At 37.8% G+C, this 25,118-nt stretch overlaps 1 non-coding gene across 1 annotated transcript; it reads left to right on the forward strand.

Annotated features, from left to right (window-relative positions):
• The first annotated feature begins 6,161 nt into the window (after positions 1-6,161).
• Positions 6,162-6,265, forward strand: LOC114113308 (U6 spliceosomal RNA). Its single transcript, XR_003588369.1, has one exon. It is a non-coding gene; the product is annotated as a U6 spliceosomal RNA (small nuclear RNA).
• The last annotated feature ends 18,853 nt before the right edge of the window (positions 6,266-25,118 follow it).

Below are 25,118 nucleotides of genomic sequence, written 5' to 3' on the forward strand. Positions count from 1 at the left end.
ACTGTAATCTTGGTTGTAGGTTTTTCTCTTCCAACACTCTAAATATATCCTGCCATTCTCTTTTGGGCTGCAGAGTTTCTGCTGAAAGATCAGCTATTAAGTGTATGGGATTTCCCTTGTATGTTACTTGTTTCTTTTCCCTTACTGCTTTTGATACTGTTTCTTTGTATTTAGTCTTTCTTAGTTTGATTAGTATGTGTCTTGGCAAGTTTCTCCTTGGGTTTATCCTGTATGAGACTCTTTGTGCCTCTTGGATTTCATTGATTATTTCCTTCTCCATGTTGGGGAAATTTTCAACTATAATATCTTCAAAAAATTTTTCATACCCTTTCTGTTTTTCTTCTTCTTCTGGGAGCTCTATAATTTGAATGTTGGTGTGTTTGATATTGTCCCAGAAGTCTCTGAGACTATCCTCAGTTCTTTTTGTTCTACTTTATTCTGTTCTTCAGAAGTTATTTCCACCATTTTATCTTTCAGCTTACTGATTCATTCTTCTGCTTCATATATTCTGCTATTGATTCCTTCTAAAGTATTTTTTATTTCAGTAATTGTGCTGTTTTTCTATGTATGCTTATTCTTTAATTCTTCTATAACATTGTTAATTGATTAATTTTCCCCATTTTGTTTTCAAGGTTTTTGATCATCTTTACTATCATTATTCTGAATTCTTTTTCCAGTAGTTTACCTATTTCCTCTTCATCTATTTGGACTTCTGTGTTTCTAGTTTGTTCCTTCATTTGTGTATTTCTCTGCCTTTTAATTATATATATATATATATATATATTGACTTATCGTGTATGAGGTTTCCTTTTCCTAGGCTTCAAGGTTGAATTCTTTCTTCCTTTTGGTTTCTGCCCTCCCAAGGTTGGTCCAGTGGTTTGTGCAGGCTTTGTATAGGGTGAGACTTATCCTGAAGTTTTGTTTGTTTTTCCTTTAATGGGTAAGGCTGAGTGATGTGGTAATCCTGTCTGCTGATGATTAAGTTTGTATTTTTGCTGTTGTTTAGATAAAGCATCCTGCACAGCATGCTACTGGTGGTTGGATGATGCTGGGTCTTGTATTCTAGTCGTTTCCATTGTGTGAGTTCTCTTTGATACTCCCTAGAGCTAGTTCTCTGGTAGTCTAGGGTCTTGGAGTCAGTGCTTCCACTCCAAAGCCTCAGAGCTTGATATCTTGAAGCCAGAGTGAATCTTGAATGCCCTGGATCCAGATCATGTTCCTTGGTACTAGGCTTCCTTCATACTTCCCTAGTTATCTGTGTTGTAGGAAAACTGTCTGAAGCAAGTTCATGGAGTGACAGCTCACTGAGTGGGGCCTTAACTTTTTAAAATTGTGAATCACTATTTTACACACTTGAAACTTGTATAATAGTATAAATCAATTATACTTTAGTTAAAAAAATCTCTAAAGAGAAATCTTGTGATGTAGAGGTTAAACGCATAGACTCTAATTGGAGAGTCATGACACAATCCTGACTGTTAAACTTGTAATCAATTTGAAAGAGTGCAAATCACCTTTCTGTCCCTTAATTTCCTTATCTATCTAATGATGATATCTGCTTCAGAGTAGTTTTATGTTGAATAAAAAATTGTCTCTTACACATTTAATGCTAAGTGTTTGAGATTATTTTTGTGCCAGTTAGTTTTTATCCTTTTTCTCTCCAGCAGAAGGAGAATAGAAAATTCACATATCTGAGTTGAGTTCTTATACCTACTGAATCAGCACAATAGTTGGAACACCCTATTCTTATGGGTTATCCCTGTTTTGCACCATGGTGCACTTCTCCAGTAGATTTCCCTTTACTTAGTTGCTCTTCCCAAAATTATTGTTCAAGCCTGTACTTTATTTTTATTGACCATTGGGAGATATTTTATTGAACAGTACTATATGCTGTTGTTATTATTTAGTCATTGAGTTGAGTCCAACTATTTTGCCAGTCCTTGGACTGTATCCCACCAGGCTCCTCTGTTCATGAACTTTCCCAGGCAAGAATATTGGAGTGGGTTGCCATTTTCTTCCCCAGGGGATCTTCCCAACCCAGGAATATAACCTGCTTCTCCTGTGCTGGCAGGTGGATTCTTTGCCACTGAGCCACCAGGGAAGCCTTAATATATGCCATTACTATTCAACAAAAAGTTCTTCAAATGTCTCTGAGTAATTCTCACTAACTATTAATAATCATGATGTGTTAATTATATCATTTTCTGTCTTTGATTCCCACCCCCCCTTCTTTTTTTTCCCACCCCCCCCCCTTCTAAGGGCTATATTTACTTTCCTTAGGTGTTCCTGTAAAATCTAAATTTCTCACTTAATTTTTAAAATTAATTTTTGTGTGTGTGTCAGTGTTTTTATTTCCAGGCCATGCCCTGTGTGATATATTTTAGGAGTTATTTAGCAACTCAATGTGCTTTTCTGAGTTAATAATAGAAGATAATTGCTTTACAGTAAAAAAGTAATTAAAATTTACTGAGCATCTGTCAATAGTTCATTTCAGATTTAAACAAACAAAAATAAGGAAAAAATATGATATTTGGAAGCCAAGTAATATTGCAAGAATAAACATCTAAAAAGTGGTGGGTCCAAAGTCAGGACACACAGTTTATATATTGCACTATGTTTAAATCTCCCTTTGTTACTTCTATACATATAACTTTTTTCTCAAAATATTCCTTTATACTATATCTATATCTATATCTACATATATATCATACCTTCAGAGCTGTCTTAGTTTGACATGATAATACTGTGTATTGAAACCATTCAGGAGAAAAAAAAAGATATATATATATAATCAGTGGCTGTGGAGTGACTTTATCCCTCTGTGTTTCTCTTGTTTAATTTTAAATGTTGAACTGTGTGAGTGGCAGTGTGAGAAGGAGCTTCACTTACCTCAGAATAATTGGTATGGAGTGGTTCTTTGCTCATTCATTGGAGGTATTCATTGTAATTCATTGGAGGCATGACTTACTACATAACGTGAGGGACCCAAGCCAAAAAAAAAAAAAAAGGAAGGCTCTGGCTGGGGGCAAGACATCAGTTTCCTTTTCCCTAGACTCCACCACCCTGATACTTTCAGTCTCAGAAATGGATTGCAACATCCATGAGGGATGTACTAAGTGTCTGGATAGGGATTAGGAGAAAAGCCCTCATTAAGTCCCCCTTGAAATCACCATGGAGCTGTCTGGACTAGTCAGGGATGGGCAGCAACTTATCTAGGCCCAGATGCTGCAGGGCTCTCATTTAAATTTGACCCTTCCCACTCCCATTCTGCATTTTTTGATAGGATTTATTTATAAAACACACAAAGACAAAATTTCAAAACAATGATTACAGAATATTCAACTCCAAGTACAGCACACAATTTTGAGTGCTAAACGCTATGCAAGTTCACTGGTCCATGAAGCCAAATTTGATGAGAAGAATTTATGGAGTTAAACACTGTTCTTTGGACCAATTATACTGCTATCCATAACTTACCCTGATTTTTGCTTATGAAAATTAAGAGAGCTCAATATTTCTTTAGTATACACCCACCTGGGGCCTTAAGCTCAGATTATAGGACTGGAAACTTGTTGTGAAGATAACTGCTTAAATAGGAACACTGGAGGATACTAAGAAAAAAAAAAAAAAAAAGGACAGAAACAGTGAAAGAAAATGATATTCTAGGTCAAGTCAATAGCATGATAAAAACACCAAGAAAGGAAATGTAAACCATATTTTGAGGGTAAAAAGAACATTGACATATCTTGTTGAATTAAGGAAGAGAGGTAAAATAATAGTATCAAATTGAAAAAATAAATTGCTTTGGTTATAAATCATTTTTACTCAAAGACTATATGAAACTCAAAAGTGATCTACTAAAGGGAATTATATGGCCTGATATTAATTGGTTGATAGAGATTTCAGTTTTATTGATAAGATCTGGTGTTTTGTTTTGTTTTCTCTCTTAGCCTATATTAATAACTACCACTGTGGCTGGACTGACCTTATCGTTCTCATTATGATTTCAAGACACCCTTCAGTAACATCATCAAGAAACTTTGAAAAACTAAAGGTTGATTAATTATAATGAAAGTGAAAGTCATTCAGTTGTGTCTGATTCTGCAACATGAGCCCACCAGATTCCTCTGTCCATGGAATTCTCCAGGCAAGAATACTGGAGTATGTAGACCATTTCCTTCTCCAAGGTATCTTCCCAACCTAGGGATTGAATTCAGGTTTCCCACATTTCAGGTAGATTCTTTACCACTGAGCCACCAGGGAAGCCCAAAGTGTTAGTCAGTCAGTCGTGTCCAACTCTTTGAAATCCCTTGGACTGTGGCCCACCAGGCTCCTCTATCCATGGAATTCTCCAGGAAAGAATAATAGAGTGAGTAGCCCTTCCCTTCTCCAGGAATCTTCCTGACCCCGGAATCAAACTCAGGTCTCCCACATTGCAGGCAGACTCTTTACCATTGAGGCACCAAGGAAATCCTGATTAATTATAAGACCTAGAAAATACACAGTGCAACTGGATGCCGGGAGCCGGTGTGAGGAATCCCGCCCGTGACAAGGTCATGAGGAAGGAAGCTGACATACACAAGGCGTGCTCAGACTTCAGGGACCCCTCTGGAAATTCCTAAGCATGTACCCCAACAAAAATCTGCCCGTTTTTGTGCTCTGCTTTTCCACTCTTCTGACATTTTCTGGAAAAAGTCAATTCAGGGGTTTAGTCTTCCACATTTGAAAGAGTGTTTCAATTCAAATACCCCTCTGATGGCTTTCTAGCCTGCCTGCAGGACTCTTACAGCTGCGAGTGTGATTGTTTGAGGCCTCCTGACCGCAGGAGGCACAGGAAGCTTAAAACATCCTAGGAATGTAGGGGCTTCCGAGGAGTCAAAATCTTTAGAATAGGACTGATTAAAGGTTTCATTTGTTGAGTCAATACCTGCTGCCAAATTTTCATATCCTTTATTTTTAAATATAGTTGGTATATAGAAAAACAAGTAGTAGACCTTGTATTAGCAACATTAGATCTTTAAGTACCTTCTTTGTTATATCCCACTGCACCTTTGTTCTATAGAGATGTAACTTTAATGCTTTAAGGAGATGTAGATTAAAGAAAAACACTTCAGGGGAAACAAAATTAACATTCATTAAGGAAGCGAGCCAAAAAGTGTTAACAAGCCTCTTGGCCAGAAGATAATGTAAATCACCTGAGACCTTTTGTATACAAAATGATGTATAGAAAGAGTCTGAGCTACATAATTTTGTGTTACCCATTGATCTCCATGTTTTATCAAAAGTATAAAAGGCCTTCTGAACAATAAAGGATGGGGCCAGCTTCTCGGACCAGTTTCTCGAACTAGTCTCTCGGCCTGGTTTCTTGGGACTCTGGCTCCCCCCATGTCTTTCTCTCTCTTTCTTCTTCTCTCCTTTCCCTCTCTCTGCTCTTTACTTTAACTTCAGGCTGAATCTCCACCTGGGGCGCGGAGGCTCGCCAGGTCTACTTACTTGCCCTGGCTGTTAAGACTCGCACGAAAGGGAGCTTAAGGCGAGGCACCCTTAGATATTCAAGCGGGCACCGGTGGCCCAACGTAGATGGCGCAAATTCCTTGTCTGGAATTGGCTATTCAGCCCTCTTCCTCCACTTAATCTTCTTACTACACTATAGTTTCCTAATCTAATCTTATATTAATAAATAAGTCTTTCCACGCCAAGGCTGTCCACCCTTCGAATTCCCTGGATCCACCAGGGCTGGACCCCGGCAACTGGAGTCACACAACAGGGAGCTGGGAATGGGAAATGTGGAGAGTGACGGAGAATCAGAGCTAGGGCAGGTAAAAGAGTGCACTAGTCTGAGGTTCTGCTTTTACTGAGGATGAAGGTAATAGTCTAGTTTTGTGGGCTTACTATTGCTGAATTTAAAACAAAAGTGGTAATTGAAAGTGTAGGGGGAAAATAAAAAGTGGCCCAAATGATCAGTTATGGAAATCAACCAGGATTTATTAAAAAAATAAGCCTCATTGCTGAGAGGTGGCCTGGTATTTTATTTAGTCAAGTTTCTGGGGATGTAGATATTTATTCTAGATAGCTGACTTTGGAGTAGATAACCCTTGAAATGTTTGTCTCAACAATCAAAGTTTAAGCTAGGCACTTGCATCAAAAGAAAAGAAAAGAAAATGCTCGTTTTGGCAGCACATATACTAAAATTGGAATGATACAGAGATTAGCATGGCCCCTGTTCTAGGATGAAGCACAAATTCATGAATCGTTTCATATTTTTTCAAGGCAAGATCCTCTATGACCCACCTCCTAGAGTAACGCAAATAAAAACAAAAGTAAATGAATGGGACCAGAATTAAACTTAAACACTTTTGCACAGCAAAGGAAACTATAGTGAAGTCACTCGGTCATGTCCAACTGTTTGTGATCCCATGGACTATAGTCTCCCAGGCTTCTCTGTCCATGGGATTTTCCAGGCAAGAGTACTGGAGTGAGTTGCCATTTCCTTCTCCAGAGGATCTTCCTGGCCCAGAGATTGAACCCAGGTCTCCTGCACTGCAGGCAGATGCTTTGCCCTCTGAGTCACCAGGGAAGCAAGGTGAAAAGACAACCCTCAGGATGGGAGAAAATAATAGTAAATGAAACAACTGACAAAGGATTAATTTCCAAAATATATAAGCAGCTCATACAACTCAATACCAGAAAAACAAACAACCCAATCAAAAAGTGGGAAAAATACCTAAACAGACATTTCTTTAAAGAAGACATTCAGATGGCTAACAAACACCTGAAAGGATCCTCAACATCACTCATTATTAGAGAAATGAAAATCAAAACTACAATGAGATATCACCTCACACTGGTCAGAAAGGCCATCATAAAAAATCTGCAAACAATAAATGCTGGAGAAGGTATGGAGAAAAGGGAACACTCTTGCACTGTTAATGGAAATGTAAATTGATACAGCCACTATAGAAGATGGTATCAAGATTCCTTAAAAAACTAGGAATAAAACTACCACGTGACCCAGCAATCCCAGTCCTAGGCATATACTCTGAAGAGACCAAAATTGAAAAAGACATATGTATCCCATTGTTCATTGCAGCACTATTTACAATAGCTAGAACATGGAAGCAACTTAGATGTCCATTAATAGATGAATGGATAAAGAAGTGGTGGCATATATACCCAATGGAATATTACTCAGCAATAAGAAGGAACACATTTGAGTCAGTTCTAATGAGGTGGATGAACCTAGAACCTATTATACAGAGTGAAGTGAGTCAGAAACAGAAAGATAAATACCGTATGACAACACATATGTATGGAATCTAGAAAAATGGTACTGAAGAATTTATTTACAGGGCAGCAATGGAGAAACAGCCATAAAGAATATATTTATGGACATGTGGAGAGAGGAGGAGAGGGTGAAATGTATGAAAAATGTAACATGGAAACTTATATTACCATATGTAAAATAGATAGCCAATGGAAATTTGCTGTATGGCTCAGGAAAACTCAAACAGGCACTCTGTATCAACCTAGAGGGCTGGGATGGGGAGGGAGATAGAAGGGATATTCAGGAAGGAGGGTATATATGTATACCTATGGCAGATTCATGTTGAGGTTTGACAGCAAAGAACAAAATTCCGTAAAGCAATTATCCTTCAATAAAAAACAATTAATTTAAAAAATACATGATTTACATTCTACTAATAATGGTTTGAGACTTCCTTGGTGGCTCAGATGATAAAGAATCTGCCTGCACTGCAGGAGATGTGGGTTTGATCCTTGGATTGTCAAGATCCCCTGGATAAGGGAATGGCAACCCACTCTAGTATTCTTGTCTGGGAAATCATATAGATATAGGAGCCTGGCGGGCTACAGTCCATGTGATCACAAGGGATCAGACATGACTTAGCAACTAACACAACAAAAAATGATAATTTTGAGTTAACTCTGAAGGGTTACATGTCACAAAACTCATTAGCTAAATTTCAAACTGTAAGTTATGTGTTAGAGGTGGGTAAACTAGAAATTAAGAACCTGAGTACTAGCATTTTGAGAAGGTGGGAATCCCTAAATTCCCAACTAGAAATAAGCCTTGTGGATGGGAATTTTGTAAAAGAATAAAAGTGTAAATTTTCAAATTTATGGGAACTGACACAAATTACGTGAGGAAAAAAATGACAAATTCAGTGCTGAAATTAGAGAATGTGTTGAGAATAAAGTCAAACACATAACTGCAAATTTTGAAGGACATCTTGAAACTTCTGACAGGAATCATATGGTGAAGGAGATCAGGATCCATTCATATCTGAGTCTTGATGAGCAAATGCTGACGGCAAAGTCAAGGTAGACCAGTAGGAAAAAAAAAAAAAAACAGATAATTTTAAGTAAGACTGGTTTAATAGTTTGGCAAAACAGAAACCACATGAAGCTGTGTGCAAGTAGTTGTAAGTTTCATCAGAACACACAGGGAAATAGGGAAATAGACACACATAGTACAGAAAGTAGATTTTTTTTAAGTTGATATATTCACCATCGTGGTCAGTGTGTTCTTTGAAAATTAGAGCTGGCAAATCACCAAATGAGTGGGGTATTAGACTCTTCCAGTGTGGTAGAACTTTCAATACATCTTCATGGCAGTCCTGAAATATAAGACCAGAATCTAGTAAGATACTAAAGTTTATCTCCAGGGGCAACAATTTATACCAAAAGAATAAGTACAAATTCCTCTACTGCAGTTGTAAGTTCCAAACTTCCTGACTTATGGATCTGAGTGATTAAAACTATTAAATGAGTTAGTCTTATATATCCACTTTCATGGGCCAAGCTATGTCTTCCGAAACTCATGTGTTGAAATCCCTGTCCCCAGTACTTCAGAATGTGGTTTGGAGATAAAGGACATTAAATAGATGATTATGATTATATGAGGTCATTAAGGTGGCCCCAATCCAATATGAATGATATTCCTATAAAAGGAGGTTAGGACACACACATACACAGAGGGAAGACCATATGAAGAAAGAGGGAGATGACTCAGAAGAAATCAACTATGCAGAAAACCTGCTCTCAGACTTCCAGCTTCCAGAACTGTAGGAACATAAATTGATGTTGACTAGGCTACCTAGTATGTGGTACTTTACTATGGAAGCCGTAAAGACAAATATATCCTTCCTATATAAATTCTAAGAAAGAGTTATCAATTATATCTAGAAAAGTTAAAGGAGGGTCCAACTGATATTTGGTTATGCCAGTTTAGGAAAATGCATGTTTTGAATATATTTCAGTTCAGTTCAGTTCAGTCGCTCAGTCATGTCTGACTCTTTGCAGCCTCATGAACTGCAGCATGCCAGGCCTCCCTGTCCATCACCAACTCCCAGAGTCCACCCAAACCCATATCCATCTAGTTGGTGATGCCACCCAGCCATCTCGTCTTCTGTCATCCCCTTCTCCTCTTGCCCCCAATCCTTCCCAGCATTAGGGTTTTTCCAATGAGTCAACTCTTCACATGGAGTGGCCAAAGTACTGGAGTTTCAGCTTTAGCATCATTCCTTCAAAAGAAATCCCAGGGCTGATCTCCTTTAGAATGGATTGGTTGGATCTCCTTGCAGTCCGAGGGACTCTCAAGAGTCTTCTGCAACACCACAGTTCAAAAGAATCAATTCTTCGGTGCTCAGCTTTCTTCACAGTCCAATTCTCATGTCCATCCATGACTAGAAAAACCATAGCCTTGAATGTATGGAACTTTGTTGGCAAAATAATGTCTCTGTTTTCAACATGCTATCTAGGTTGGTCATAACTTTCCTTCCAAGGAGCAACTGTCTTTTAATTTCATGGCTACAATCACCATCTGCAGTGATTTTGGAGCCTAAAAAAATAAAGTCTGACACTGTTTCCACTGTTTCCCCATCTATTTCCCATGAAGTGATGGGACCAGATGCCATAATCTTAGTTTTCTGACCGTTAAGCTTTAAGCCAACTTTTTCACTCTCCTCTCGCTTTCATCAAGAGGCTTTTTAGCTCCTCTTCACTTTCTACAATAAGGGTGGTGTTGTCTGCATATCTGAGAATATTGATATTTCTCCCTGTAATCTTGATTCCAGCTTATGCTTCTTCCAGCCCAGCATTTCTCATGATGTACTCTGCATAGAAGTTAAATAAGCAGTGTGACAAATACAGCCTTGATGTACTCCTTTTCCTATTTGGAACCAGTCTGTTGTTCCATGTCCATGTTCAATGTTGCTTTCTGACCTGCATACAGGTTTCTCAAGAGACAGGTCAGATGGTCTGGTATGTCCATCTCTTTAAGAATTTTCCACAGTTTATTGGGATCCACACAGTCAAAGTCTTTGGCATAGTCAATAAAGCAGAAATTGATGTTTTTCTGGAACTCTCTTGCTTTTTCAAATATACTTACTTACATTCAAATATGTATAAATAGAAGAAAATGCCATGAAAGAGAAGTTTCTGAATAGATAAGCAGAATATATAATTGATGACTCTATTTTTTTCAGATCAACTCGTTATTTAAATTAGAGGCAACAGCTAAAGAATGCTTTCCTTAAAAATTAAATAACTGTTTATGAAATAAATATATTTCTGATGACACCAAACCTTAAGCAATCTGTCTATATCCTTTATGTCTTAATAAGAAACCTATAACTATACTCACATGAACCCTAAGATTTTCTAACTCTGTAATATTAGTTTGACTTTTAGGAGTTTTTCAGTATTAATAGAAAATATTTTAATAGTTCATTTTTAAACTTGTTTCACAGCTGCTGCCCACTTTACATTTAATTTTAAAAAATCTTTCTCTGTTCTCCTTATTATTTCCTAACATTTCATTTATTCTCCATAAATATTATTAAAACAAGTATAATGGTAGAAATTATTTTTATTGCAGATATAGGACAACAGATGATGACAATAGATATGGCAAGGAAAAAAAAACATACTAAACATGATTGTCTTAAAATTAGATCTTCATTACACATAAAGGGTAATTTAATATTTTTCCTGGTTTTCTTCTGTCTTTTTTTGCTACTTTACCCTTAGCCACTTAGGATAACTTTAGCACTAGCTGCCAGCTTCCCTCCCTCCATCTCAAACAACAACAAGGACAATGATTTCCTTTTTATTTCTTATGTAGAGGAATTGACTTTTCTAATGTAAATATCTTTTATCTGGGCTATGCTTAGAAGACCTCATCTCTCATGCTTAATTATCTTATTATTCTATTTCAAGGTATTTTATTTAAGATAAAGAAAACTTTTCCTCTTAATTCAACTAAATCAACTAAATCAATCAGCATGCAGCTTTTTTCACTTGATAACAAGAAAATTATTTATAATCAATAATTACTGAGAAGCTGGGTGTGTGCCAAGTTGCTTCAGTCAGGTCTTTAACTGGAGACTGAAAAGATAATAGAATAATCTAAAACAAAAAGCAAAGAAAGTCTTAAACTACAATGCAATGTCCTTAGAAGTAGTAAAAGCAGAAAGTGTAACAATAATGGGGTGACTGGGTAGCACATACAAAAATTCTATTAAAATTCTGAAGGGAAGGATAAATGAATAGCATGAATAAGAATAATATAATTGATAAGAATGCACTGATTTAAGATTTAATACACTTCACCCAGTTCATGATAGGGCTCCCGATGGATGGAGACTTTTCACATAATCATAGTATTGATTACCCTCTTTTGCTTCACTCCCATTATGTGGTTCAGGGAACCACGCTCATTAAGAGCTGTTCTCCTTAGCTGGCTTTACAATCCTAAAGGGATTAAAGGACAGGAGAAGAAGAATCGTCCTACACTGATGCTACCAACACCTCACAGTAACTATGACATCGCTTTGCACCATTTTTCTGCTCAGAGGGAGCAGCAGCATGCAATGATCTTCCCATGGCAAAGTGCTCAAGACAAAAGCTGTCCAATTATCTGACCTTTTTTCTGCCCATGATGATGAATTTCTGCTTCCAGAGATTGCTGCTTTCCTTCAATCTTAGGCCACTCTCTTTGCTCAGTTTTGAGTTCTTTATCAGTTTTCATTTGATTTCCATTCACTCAGTCATTCACTTCTGTCTCCAAAGCTGAGCTTGGACTGGGTCTGAGCAATTGAGATTTGTCTCTATCTTTCCATTTTGTCTGGTTTAATGCATACTTAAATTTGAATGAATACAGTTATTTGGGGCAAAGCAACAGGTGAAACTAGAAGGTTAGAATCTGCATAGGGACAGTGTATAGCTAGATGTAGGGAGAATGTCTTCTAAAAGCCGTAGATATACAGAGACAGAAATGCCCTATCCTGAAATCTAGTAATCCATATCACTTGACATGCTCACATAGATGCTCCAAGGAATACTTAACAGATACATTTTAGAGATATTCATGTTGAAAATATCTCAAGGATTATTATTCTAAATTTATCCTTAGATTTTTAAACATATTACATGATACTTAATCTTGGTATCAATAAAATCACATCTTTACTTCTTTCTCTAAAAAATGTATTTCCAATGTTTATGTATGTTTTTGATTGAACATTCTTTATCCCAAGACTGTGTTGAACAATTCAGTGTTCGGTCACTATTACCCACTCAGCACACTCTGAAACTTATTTTATTTCTAACTGTAAGAACTGCAAGTATAATTACCATGGATGATATTTGCTTTTGCATTCAAGAACTTAGAAGATGTAAAATTATCACCTGTATTATAACTTTCTGAGAACCATAAAATTAATTCTTGGACAGATTCAGCACTCCAAATAGATTTCCTGTTATTTGTGACCTACTACCTCAATCTGGTAAGAAAACTAGAAGTCACTATCCAGATACCTTCCTCTTACATTTATTCATAGTAATATTTTTCATTCATAACATGCTATATTTGTTTCATATATTTGTTCCATAATTGCCTATGGAAGCACTTTTTTTTAATAGGCAATTTCAATTTTACAATACACTACTGACTGTGTGGATCACAATAAACTGTGGAAAATTCTGAGAGAGATGGGAATACCAGACCACCTGACCTGCCTCTTGAGAAACCTGTATGCAGGTCAGAAAGCAACAGTTAGAACTGGACATGGAAAAACAGACTGGTTCCAAATAGGAAAAGGAGTACATCAAGGCTGTATATTGTCACCCTGCTTATTTAACTTATATGCAGAGTACATCATGAGAAACGGTGGACTGGAAGAAACACAAGCTAGAATCAGCATTGCAGGGAGAAATATCAATAACCTCAGATATGCAGAAGACACCACCCTTATGGCAGGAAATGAAGAGGAGCTAAAAAGCCTCTTGATGAAAGTGAAAGAGGAGAGTGAAAAAGTTGGCTTAAAGCTCAACATTCAGAAAACGAAGATCATGCCATCTGGTCCCATCACTTCATGAGAAATAGATGGGAAAACAGTGGAAACAATGTCAGACTTTATTTTTTTAGGCTCCAAAATCACTGCAGATGGTGACTGCAGCCATGAAATTAAAAGATGCTTACTCCTTGGAAGGAAAGTTATGACCAACCTAGATAGCATATTCAAAAGCAGAGACGTTACTTTGCCGACTAAGATCCGTCTAGTCAAGGCTATGGTTTTCCCCGTGGTCATGTATGGATGTGAGAGTTGGACTGTGAAGAAGGCTGATCGCCGAAGAATTGATGCTTTTGAACTGTGGTGTTGGAGAAGACTCTTGAGAGTCCTTTGGACTGCAAGGAGATCCAACCAGTCTATTCTGAAGGAGATCAACCCTGGGATTTCTTTGGAAGGAATGATGCTAAAGCTGAAGCTCCAGTACTTTGGCCACCTCATGCTAAGAGTTGACTCTTTGGAAAAGACTCTGATGCTGGGAGGGATTGGGGTCAGGAGGAGAAGGGGAGGACAGAGGATGAGATGGCTGAATGGCATCACTGACTCGATGGACGTGAGTCTGAGTGAACTCCGGGAGTTGGTGATGGACAGGGAGGCCTGGCATGTTGCGATTCATGGGGTTGCAAAGAGTCGGACATGACTGAGGGACTGAACTGAACTGTTTGAATTATTTACCAAGGAGAGTCTTGCAATCAGAGCTATGTTTTCTTAGAAATTATTAGATTTCTCCAGATACCATGTTCAGTGATGACCAACACCAGAATTCTTCCATCTGGTGTGCCTGAAAGTGAAAGTGAAAGTCACTCAGTCATGTCTTACTCTTTGCTATCCCATGGACTATTCATTCCATGGAATTCTCCATGCCAGAATACTGGAGTGGGTAGCCTTTCCCTTCTCTAGGGGTCTTCCCAACCCAGGGATCAAATGCAGGTCTCCCACATTGTGGCTGGATTCTTTACAAGCTGAGCCACCAGGGAAGCCCAATAATTACTAGAGTGGGTAGCCTATCCCTTTTCCAGCGGATCTTCCTGACCCAGAAATCAAACCAGGATCTCCTGCATTGCAGGTGGATTCTTTACCAACTGAGCTATCAGGGAAGCCCATCTGATACTGAAGCCCAGCTGTACTTCAGTTCAGCTCAGTTCAGTTGCTCGGTCCTGTCTGACTCTTTGCGACCCCATGAATCACAGCACCCCAGGCCTCCCTGTCCATCACCAACTCCTGGAGTTCACTCAGACTCACGTCCATCGAGTCAGTGATGCCATCCAGCCATCTCATCCTCTTTCATTCCCTTCTCCTCCTGACCCCAATCCCTCCCAGCATCAGAGTCTTTTCCAAAGAGTCAACTCTTCGCATGAGGTGGCCAAAGTACTGGAGCTTCAGCTTTAGCATCATTCCTTCCAAATAAATCCCAGGGCCGATCTCCTTCAGAATGGACTGGTTGGATCTCCTTGCAGTCCAAGGGACTCTCAAGAGTCTTCTCCAACACCACAGTTCAAACGCATCAATTCTTCAGCGCTCAGCTTTCTTCAGAGTCCCACTCTCACATCCAGACATGACCGCAGGAAAAACCATAGCCTTGACTAGACAGACCTTAGTCAGCAAAGTAACGTCTCTGCTTTTGAATATGCTATCTAGGTTGGTCATAACTTTCCTTCGAAGGAGTAAGCATCTTTTAATTTCATGGCTGCAGTCACCATCTGCAGTGATTTTGGAGCCCCAAAAATAAAATCTGACACTGTTTCCACTATTTCCCCATCTATTTCCCATGAAGTGATGGGACTGGATACCATGATCTTCGTTTTCTGAATGTTGAGGCTTAAGCCAACTTTTTCACTCTCCTCTTTCACTTTCATCAAGAGGCTTTTTAGTTCCTCTTCACTTTCTGCCATAAGAGTAGTTGTCCAATGAATAAATAAAATTGAAATAACAAGGCATGATGTAAAAATACTAAAATAACTGAAAGCAGACCATAGAGATAGATGGCAGGTAGGTAGACAGGTAGGTGTATATGTCGATAGGTATGCCAGTGGATGGATGGATGGGTAGACAGATAAATATATAGGTGGAAGGATATTCCTCACTAGTGACCTTTAGAGAAATTTGTTATAACAATGATTACCCCTCTCTCATTTTCACAGAGATTGATCCAGATTTTAGCAAGTTATTCCTTTCCTACCTGAGAAAAGTATACATTGCAAAGGGAATTTGAATAATACCTTTGGAGAAGAAAATGGCAACCCACTCCAGTATTCTTGCCTGGAGAATCCCATGGACAGAAGAGCTTGGTAGGCTACAGTCCGCGGGGTCACACAGAGTCGGACATGACTGAATGATTTCATTTTCACTTTATTCAAAATTGCTTTCATATTTACCCTGAGCTGTCACTTTCTTGATGAGGCCAAATTTTATGTTAAAAAAATCATGCATGCCCACAAAACCATCGTGTAAGTTTTGGATACTTATAGGCTTTGTATTAATATCTCCTTCTTTGCAGGTAAACTTTATATGTATACTTCATGAAGAAAATTTAGAGACTTTATTGTTTTGTTCTTCTGGATGCTTGTCTTTACTCAGGGTGTGCTGGCCATTATCTCTTTGACAGAAGGTGTAGTTGGTGTTGATTTATCTGAAGCCTGTGCAGGATATGAGTCAGGGCTTCCTCTCTGTTATATCTGCCAATGTCCTTTTGGGTGTGAAGTCTGCCCCTCAGTTGTTGGATAATAAGCTTTGAGGGTCAGGTTCCACCAGGTTTGGTTACCCATGAATGTGCACCTTGCCCCAAAAGAGGGATTGGTAATGCAGGTAAGGCCTGTGTGGTCACCCAGGACCTATGAATCATTTCTGTATGTGTCCATGGTTCTGCTCAGAAGCAGTCCCCATCACAAACCTTTCTCTCTTATATTCATCACAGATCTAGTTAGTGCAAAGCTGTTGTGTTTAGTAGTCTGGACCTAGAGCTGGTGGTTTGGAGTTGTGGCTATGCAAGAATTGAGGCAACTGAACTGCTGCCTGAGATCTTGGCTGTCGCTGTGGCAGTCTTCTCCCAGGACCTGTCTGCCCCAGATTTAGCAAGCTTCAGTGTGGAGTGAGCAAAACTGGAGTATTCTCACTGGGAGACAAACCACTGTGTACTTTTGAGTGTGCTGACAACGACTGCCACCCTCTTACTGTAACCACAACCCAGATCCTCCAGGCTGTCTCTGTGTAGCTAAATGAGTCCTATGACAGGGGCTCTCTGCCCTAGATTCAGCGGTTAGCCTTGGCTTACTCTTGGGTCACCAACTCCCTCTGCTCACACTGGCAAAGTCCAATTTTGACTGTGTTGGAGCTCTTCTGTCAGTTTCCAGTTAGTTTTCCATGAGAATTATTCCACATGTGTGTGCATCATATATGTGTGTGTATCATATATGTGTGTGTATATATATATATATACACACACATATATATATATACATATATTACTATTGCTACATTGTGATGAAGCTAAATACAGATATATTAGCAGTAATGGTTTGGTCAGGACCTGATGGTAGTTTTTACTCATACGCATTATTGGAGATGAGATTTGAAGGCTACTCAGGAATAACCAGGACTTCCCTGGTGGCTCAGATGGTAAAGTGTCTGCCTACAATGTGGGAGACCGGGTTCGATCCCTGGGTCAGGAAGATGCTCTGGAGAAGGAAATGGTACCCCGCTTCAGTACTCTTGCCTGGAAAATCCCATGGATGAATGAACCTGGTAGGCTACAGTCCATGACATTGCAAAGAGTCGGACACAACTGAGCGACTTCACTTCATTTAGGAATAACCATAGAACTCAAAATTGAGTTGTGTTGCAAAAGTAGAAGATGAGATATTGTACTTATTGTTGGAGTCTGAAGTTCAAATAATGTCTTAAAGTAAATAGTGATATTTTCCTCATTAAGATCTTATGACAGATGAATAATACTTTTTTTTTTTTGCCCACTTGATTTAATGATTTATTTTCCTCTGAGGAATTTTTTTTCCAGTTTTATTGAGGTATAATTGACAAAAGTACACATCATGGTTATTTGATATACATATACATTGTGAAAGGATTCCTCCCATCTACCTAATTAGCATATTCATATTTGTTAACACTGTATTGTTTAATGAAAATTACTGAGAGAACTGATATATTAACACCCCTCCTTGTTCCAACATTGATGACTATGACCAAGCACTGACACTATTAAACATTGTCTTTCTTTAATATTTTGTATCTTCTAGTTAATATCATGACTGATTTTGTGTATAACTGAGGAAAAAAATATCATGTTTACTTAAAACATGTAGCAGAATAACAAAGCTAATGCCTATAACTACTGTGCTTTTGAAGTTATCCCAGTTTTATTCATAACTTTAATTGAAGAATTTGCCTGTTAACCAAATATACCTCACATGCTGTGCATTTTGAAAGATCAAATCTGTGGAAGAATTTATTAAATTAATCACATTTAGTGATGCTAATAAAAATAGTCTCTACTTTAAAGAGGATGGCACATACATGGCCCACATGCTGGGCCATTTCCATGTTTTGGTTGCTAATTGACAAAGATACAATTTCCTACTGAGCCTTTTGAGAATCCTCCTCAACACAGCACTGTGCAACCAGTTAATCAGAGATGGTATGAGAGTTGGAATTCATTTGTCATCCCCATTTTGTGCATACTTGTTCAGTTGCTTCAGTTGGGTCTGACTCTTTGCTATCCCATGGACAGTAACCCACCAGGCTCCTCTGTCCATGAGATTGTCCTGATGAGTAGGTTTCCATTTCCTCCTCCAGGGGGATCTTCCCAACCCAGGAATTGAACCCACAGTCTCCTGTGGTTCCAGCACTACAGGCAGATTCTCTACTACTTAGCCATGAGGGAAGCCCATCCCCATTTTAACAGTAAGCAAATCCTTTGTTCCCCCCCAAATGATCACTTTAAGTGTGGATCATCTAGGTTTTTCTCCCACCACAGTATAGTTTTCTGGTTTTTGTCAACAAGATCTGCTGTCCCTTATCTTCTCAGCTCATCTGAGCTCACAGACAGCTGTGGATGTTTCTAGCAAACTGATAGTCCTACCTTAAACACCAGAATCTCTTAGTCTCTGCTTCAGAACTTTCTCTGGCACTACAAGTTTCTCTTGATTAGGGACAACCCAGAATTGTGGGAAAGTGCAGTTTGGGAGACCAATACTCAGTGAGGAGCAATCTATTTCCCCAAGTAGGAGAGAAGAATCAGAGGATAAATGTCCTGGCCTTGCCATTCCCTCATGGCTCAGCTGGTAAAGAATCCCACTGCAATGTGGGAGACCTGAGTGTGATCCCTGGGTTGGAAAGATCCCCTGGTGAAGGGAACAGCTACCCATTCCAGTATTCTGTCCTGGAGAATTCCATGGACTGCATAGTCCATGGGGTCGCAAAGAGTCTGCCACTGACTGTCTTTCACTTTCATTTTCACTTGCCATTCCACAGTAGGAAGGTCCAGTATGTGTTCTCCATGGCTTATCAGAAGTTCCAGAGGGGGGCTGAGTGATTACCTGCTCATTAGTGTTTCGTTTCCCTGATTTTCTTTCTTCATTCTTCATTTGTGTTTCCTAGCATCACCCAAGTCCTCTTGTCAGGGTCTGCTCTTAGAACTAAAACTAAAATGGTGTCTTTTGTCTTCATGTTATGTAGAACATTTATTCACAAACAGTCAGTGACGTTCCTGCTGATGATCCATAGACTGAGAGGTAAGCTCTAACTCACTACTCCATAGACGATCCAGTAAAAACGTCTTTCTTTCCTCTATAAAAAGTCCCACAGGAGAATTATCTGATAGCACTATAGGTCAGAAATCCAACAGGATTCTCACTGGCAAAAATCAACATGTCAGCACAGTAGCTTTCTCTTTTGGTGCCTCTAGAGGATACTCGGTTTCCTTGCCTTTTCTAGTTTGTGAAACTGTGCACACTTGCCATCTCTGTCTCTATAGATGTATTTTTGATGTTGCTTGTTATGGGGAGGTGAGCTCTATGTCTTCCTACCCTGTCATCTTAATCCCCCTCCTTTTTACTATTGATTTTTATTCCTGTATTAGAATTATTGATAATAGTGATTTTAGTGAAGTTGGAGGAAACTGGTAATATCTAAAATCTATTATTTCAGAAAATCAGTGGGTATTTTATATTGGGCATACTGTAATGTTTGTTTTCTCTTACAGAAAAAAAAAAACAATTAAAGTCAATCAGTTATTTCATCTTTAATGATATTCACTTTTAACATTTTTTTATTTGCTCTCTAACATTGACAAAATTACATAAACACAGACACACACATATACACACAGAGAAGAAAAAAATCTTCAAGCCAGGAATACCTTGCAAATATTCATACCATTGCAGGTAATGAAGCATATTGTGGAGTATCTGTAGAATTCTATAATATCAAACATGACTAAAGAATGATTTATTGTACTACCTTAATTTTCCACACAAGGAGGCCAGAGGAATTACATATTTTTTCCCAGACATATACATTGCTAAAGATAAGATTTCCTTTTTCTTTAAACAGTAACTGCTAATGTGATTTCAGTCATACTGAAAATTTTTAGCCATCACTGCAAGTCATCCCAGTGATTTAATCATATATCCACTGATCACAAGCTGACAAAAGTAACAATTTTTTAATATCTGGATTTTAATTTTACAGCTCTAAACTTTACTCAAGAAAAATTAACCAGTAAGAGAAGAAGACAATCTTCCACATGCAAACTGTGTGATGAAAAGTCAAATTGAAAATTGAATCATATGTTAAGATTATTGAGATGAATGTTGTCCTACACATGGAGTTCTCCCTTTGAATTGATATCCCATCCTGTTTCACTTTCTGTTTGGCTTTAGTAGGAGACCAGGTCAATAAGGGTTAGAGAAACAACCTATAGTTAAACAATCAATCATCTTTGCTGCTTATTGTTAGAAATAAAGAAAAAGCAAATGACTAAAAGTTAGAAAACTGGATATATCTTAGAGACAGGTATAATCCTCATTGATTGGAGAGTTTTCTTAATATATATTTTTTATGTTAATGGCCAAAAGCCTTTTTTATATATGAATTACAGGTTTATTTTTTATCATTTCCATATATTTCTAACAGAACTCACAGTCCACATTTGGCTCATAAAATATAGCATTAGGAAAAAAACAAGAGCCTCTGCTATAGATCAGAGTCTAAATTGATAAGTAAAGTTGTTTTTAGGGGATGCTAATAGCCTTCATGGAAGAATTAAGTACATAGGTTAGAAATCAGAGCTACAAGTAATGACTCAAAAAACTGAGCCTGTACTTTTTCTTCATACTAGATTTGGAGGGGATATTATCCTTAATTGTTTCTATGTAGTGGAAACCTTTTTTTTTTTTCCCCCCAAATTCTAATCTATTATACCAGATCATAAATAGGAAGGGTGCGAAACTAGGTAACATAACTTCTAAGTTGAGCTAACCATTTGAGAGTGAATATAGTAACGTTGAGAGGAATCTTATCAAATGAGATTAGGCCATATCCTTGTGAGCTAAACAGCAATTGGAGAATTAGTTTGATTTTTCTAAGTCATATTTTTCAGTTTAGGATCTTGGAGATGCCTACCCCAAGTAAGTAATTACAAGTAGATACTCCAACTGACACATTCATTTACCAGACATATGGTTTGAGTGTGTACTTCATGTACAGTGTAGTATACACTGTATACTAGAGATAGCATACATAAGTCCAATAATTTTCCTTCCCTAGTGGAGTTTTTATTCTTATCAAGAAAACAGGCAGAATGCAATAAATGTTTTGACTAGAGAGAGAAGTAGATAGATTAAAGATAAATTAGATTGGAAAAAAATAAAATTGATAGATATAGACAAACAACAGATGGTTATATATGTTACACAGAAGAATATAGCATGTTAGAGGAGAGAAGTAGCTGGTTGAAAGGGATGTGAAGGACAAAAAGATGTACAGAGAAACATGTCTGGATCAAATGGATCACAGACCTCAATAGAAAATGTAAAACTCGAAAAGTCTTAGAATATAAGAAAAACTAAATAATCTTGGGTTTGGTAATAACTTTTTAGATACAAAACCAAAGAAATTCATGAAAGAAAGAATTGATAAGCTAGACTTCATTAAAACAAATTTAAAAACTGTGCTTTATGTAAACATTGACTAGAGAATAGAAAGATAAGTCACTGAGTGGGAGAAAATATTTGAAAAAGATATATCTGATAAGTAATGTCTATCAAAAATATTCACAGAATTCTTGAAAATCAACAATAAGTAAACAGACAATCTGTTTAAAAAATGAGTCAAAACCTTGACCTCATCAAAGAAGATAGATTGCAAATAGCATATGAAAGGGTTCTCACCTGTGTGTCTTGGAAGATATGCAAATCAAAACTATGAGGTACTACACCAATTAGAATGGCCAAAATCCAAAACACTGATGCTGCCAAATGCTAAGAAGTGTGTAGAGCAAGAGTAACTCATTCATTGCTGGTGGGAATGCAGAACTGTGAAGCTCACTATAAAAAGTAGTTTTCAAATTTCTTTTGTGTATGTGTGTATATGAGCATGTGTAATAAGTAAAGTACACATACATGCATGTGTGTCTGGCTCAGTCACTCAATTGTGTCCAACTCTTCGCAACCTCATGGACTATAGCTCGCCAGGCCCCTCTGTCTGTGGGATTTTACAAGCAATACTGGAGTGGGTTGTCATTTCCTTCTCTGGGAGAGCTTCCCAATCCAGGGATTGAACCTGTACCTGTATACATCTGTATGTATATACATATATACATACATACATACCTTTTTGACTTACAAAGAGCTATAGATATTTAATGTAGACACCTTGATGACTTTATGAGTTTGGAGATAAATATATATCTTAGAAACCATCACACCAGTCTTCACTATAAACATATTCATAACCTCCAAAAGTTTCCTTTCACTTTCTTTATATATTGTTACCACTTTTAATATGATAAAACAAACCTATCCTTTTAGCAAATTTCTAAGTATATAATATAGTATTGTTACAAAACTAAACATTCTTACCATACAATCCATTAATTTGCTCATGGTTTTTACCCAAAGGGGTTGAAAATGTATGCCTATGAAAATATCTACATATGCATGTTTATAGTAGCTTTGTACATAATTGCTAATGTTTAGAATCAACTAATATATTTTTCAGTAGGTGGTGGTGGTGGTAGTTTAGTCGCTAAGCTATGTCCGACTCTTGTGACCCCATGGACTGTAGCCTGCCAGGCTCCTCTGTCCATGGGATCCTCCAGGCAAGAATCCTGGAGTGGGTTGTCATTTCTTTCTCCATTTCAGTAGGTAATTAGATAAATTGTGGTATTTCTAGGTAATAGAATATTATTTAGCATTACAAATAAATGAGCTATTAAGCCATTCAAAGACATGGAGGAATCTTAAATGCATATTGCTAGATGAAAGAAGCGAGTCTAATAAAGGCTATTAATATTCCAACAATATGATATACTTGAAGAGGAAAAACTCTGAAGACAGTAAAAAGATCATTGGTTGCTAGGGGTAGGGGGCAACAGTGAGATGAATCAACAGAGCACAGAAGAGTTTTAGGACAGTGAAACTATTATGTGTCATTATGCATTTTTTAAAACCCACAAAATGTACACCACCAATGGTAAACTATTGGTTTTATGTAGTAATGATATGTAAATGTAGGTTCATCAGTAGTAACATGTATTACCCTGGTGAGGGGTGTTGACAATGGGGAAACCTATGCATGTGTAGGTACAGGGCATGTATGGGAAATCTCTGTACTCAGAGTTTAATTTTTTTGTAAACCTAAAACTGTTCTAAAAGTAAAATCTATTTTAAAACACTCAGGTAAAATTTAAGCTGAAGACAATTAATTTGAAGATGCCAACAGTGTGAAGCATGTGGAGATTTGTGTTATAAGCAGAGGGAACAAGTGTGAAGCCTAAAAACCTTGCTGGTCTGCATAGTTAAATATAGAAAGAAATCCAGTGTGACAGGACCATTGTAGGCAATTTTGATGCAAGAGGGCAGAGAAGTAATGAGCAGTCAGATTATTAAAGACTTTATAAGCTAGAGCAGAAGGAAAGTTTATGCTTAATGTGATGGAAATAGACTGGGAAGTTTGAGTAATGGAGGAACATCATGACTTTTTGTTAAGAATGATTTACAGCATAGTGGTGAGACATGATAGAGGGGGCTTCCCCTAAATTTGGTGGAATTTGGGAGGTATCCAACAGAGATATAATAGCTAATTGAACTTCTAGTGTGAAAGTAATAGAAATGCAGTGAAAAAGACCAATTCAATTATCTTGGAGGTAATCACAAATAATTTGTTAATTAATAAGTAGGATAAAAGGAAAAAAAATTATGAATGACCCATCAATTCTGGATTGAGTCAGCAGGTTAGATACCACTGTCATTTACTGATTTGGTGAAACTTTGGAGAACCACAGGAGGGGTATCATGAGTTCTATTTGGGAAATGTTAATTTGAGGAAATGAAGAGCTCCTTGGAAGAATAGCTATGACAAAGCACCTAGACAATGTATTAAAAAAGCAGAAATATCAATTTTTTGACAAGTATCCATATAGTCAAAGCCATAGTTTTTCCATTAGTCATGTATGAATGTGGAAGTTGGGCCATAAAGAAGGCTGAGCACTGAAGAACTGACATTTTCAAATGTGGTGCTGGATAAGACACTTGAGAGCTCCTTGGACAGCAAGGAGATCAGTCAATCCTAAAGGAAATCAACCCTGAATAGTCATTGGGAGGACTGATACTAAAGCTGAAACTCCAGTATTTTGACCACCTGATGTGAAGAAGAGTCCCATTAGGGGCGATGCTGGGGAAGATTGAGGGCAAGAGGAGAAGGGGACGAGGATTTCATCTCAACCATTGAGGATGAGATGGTTGGGTGACATCACTGACTCAATGACCGTGAGTTTGAGCGAACTTAGGGAGATAATGAAAGACAGAGAAACCTGGCATGCTGCAGTTCACGGTGTCACAAAGAGTCAGACACAACTTAGTGACTGAACAACAAAAAAAATGAGATGGGCTTCCTTTACCATCAGCGGGAAAGAATCTGCTTGTCAGTGGAGAATGTGCACATTCAGTCCCTGGGTCGGGAAGATCCCCTGGGGAAGGAAATGGCACCCACTCTAGTATTCTTGCCTGGGAAATCCCATGGACAGAAGAGCCTGGTGGGCTACAATCAATTTGCTGCAAGAGTCTGACATGACTAGAAACTAAACAAAACAATTTTGAGTTGCCTGGAAGAGAGTGATGTAGATGCTTTAATTTAATATTTGGATATATGAATTTGGAGTTGAGTGGAGAAATCAACATTATGTTTAAAATGCAGGATTCAACAGCGTAAGAATGATCTATAAATCCCTTTGAATGGATGGGATAACTCACGGAAATATACAGATAGAAAAGAGACAAGCTGTCAGGATGAAAATATACTGCTGTTTGATTTGGCTATATGGAGGTTTCCTGATGACCTTGGTGCAGTTCAGTAGAATGGTAAAAGCAAATGTTCAGATGTTCTTTTACTAGATATTAAATCTGAATCTAAAATTTGACTTTTGAATATTATGTTAGAAAATTTTAAGGGTATTTTTAGAGGTAAATGGGGGACTTTAAATGATTTCCTAAACTAACACAACATTGTAAATTA

The sequence above is a fragment of the Ovis aries genome, chromosome 2, assembly GCF_016772045.2.
Source record: "Ovis aries strain OAR_USU_Benz2616 breed Rambouillet chromosome 2, ARS-UI_Ramb_v3.0, whole genome shotgun sequence".
Classification (NCBI taxonomy): domain Eukaryota; kingdom Metazoa; phylum Chordata; class Mammalia; order Artiodactyla; family Bovidae; genus Ovis; species Ovis aries.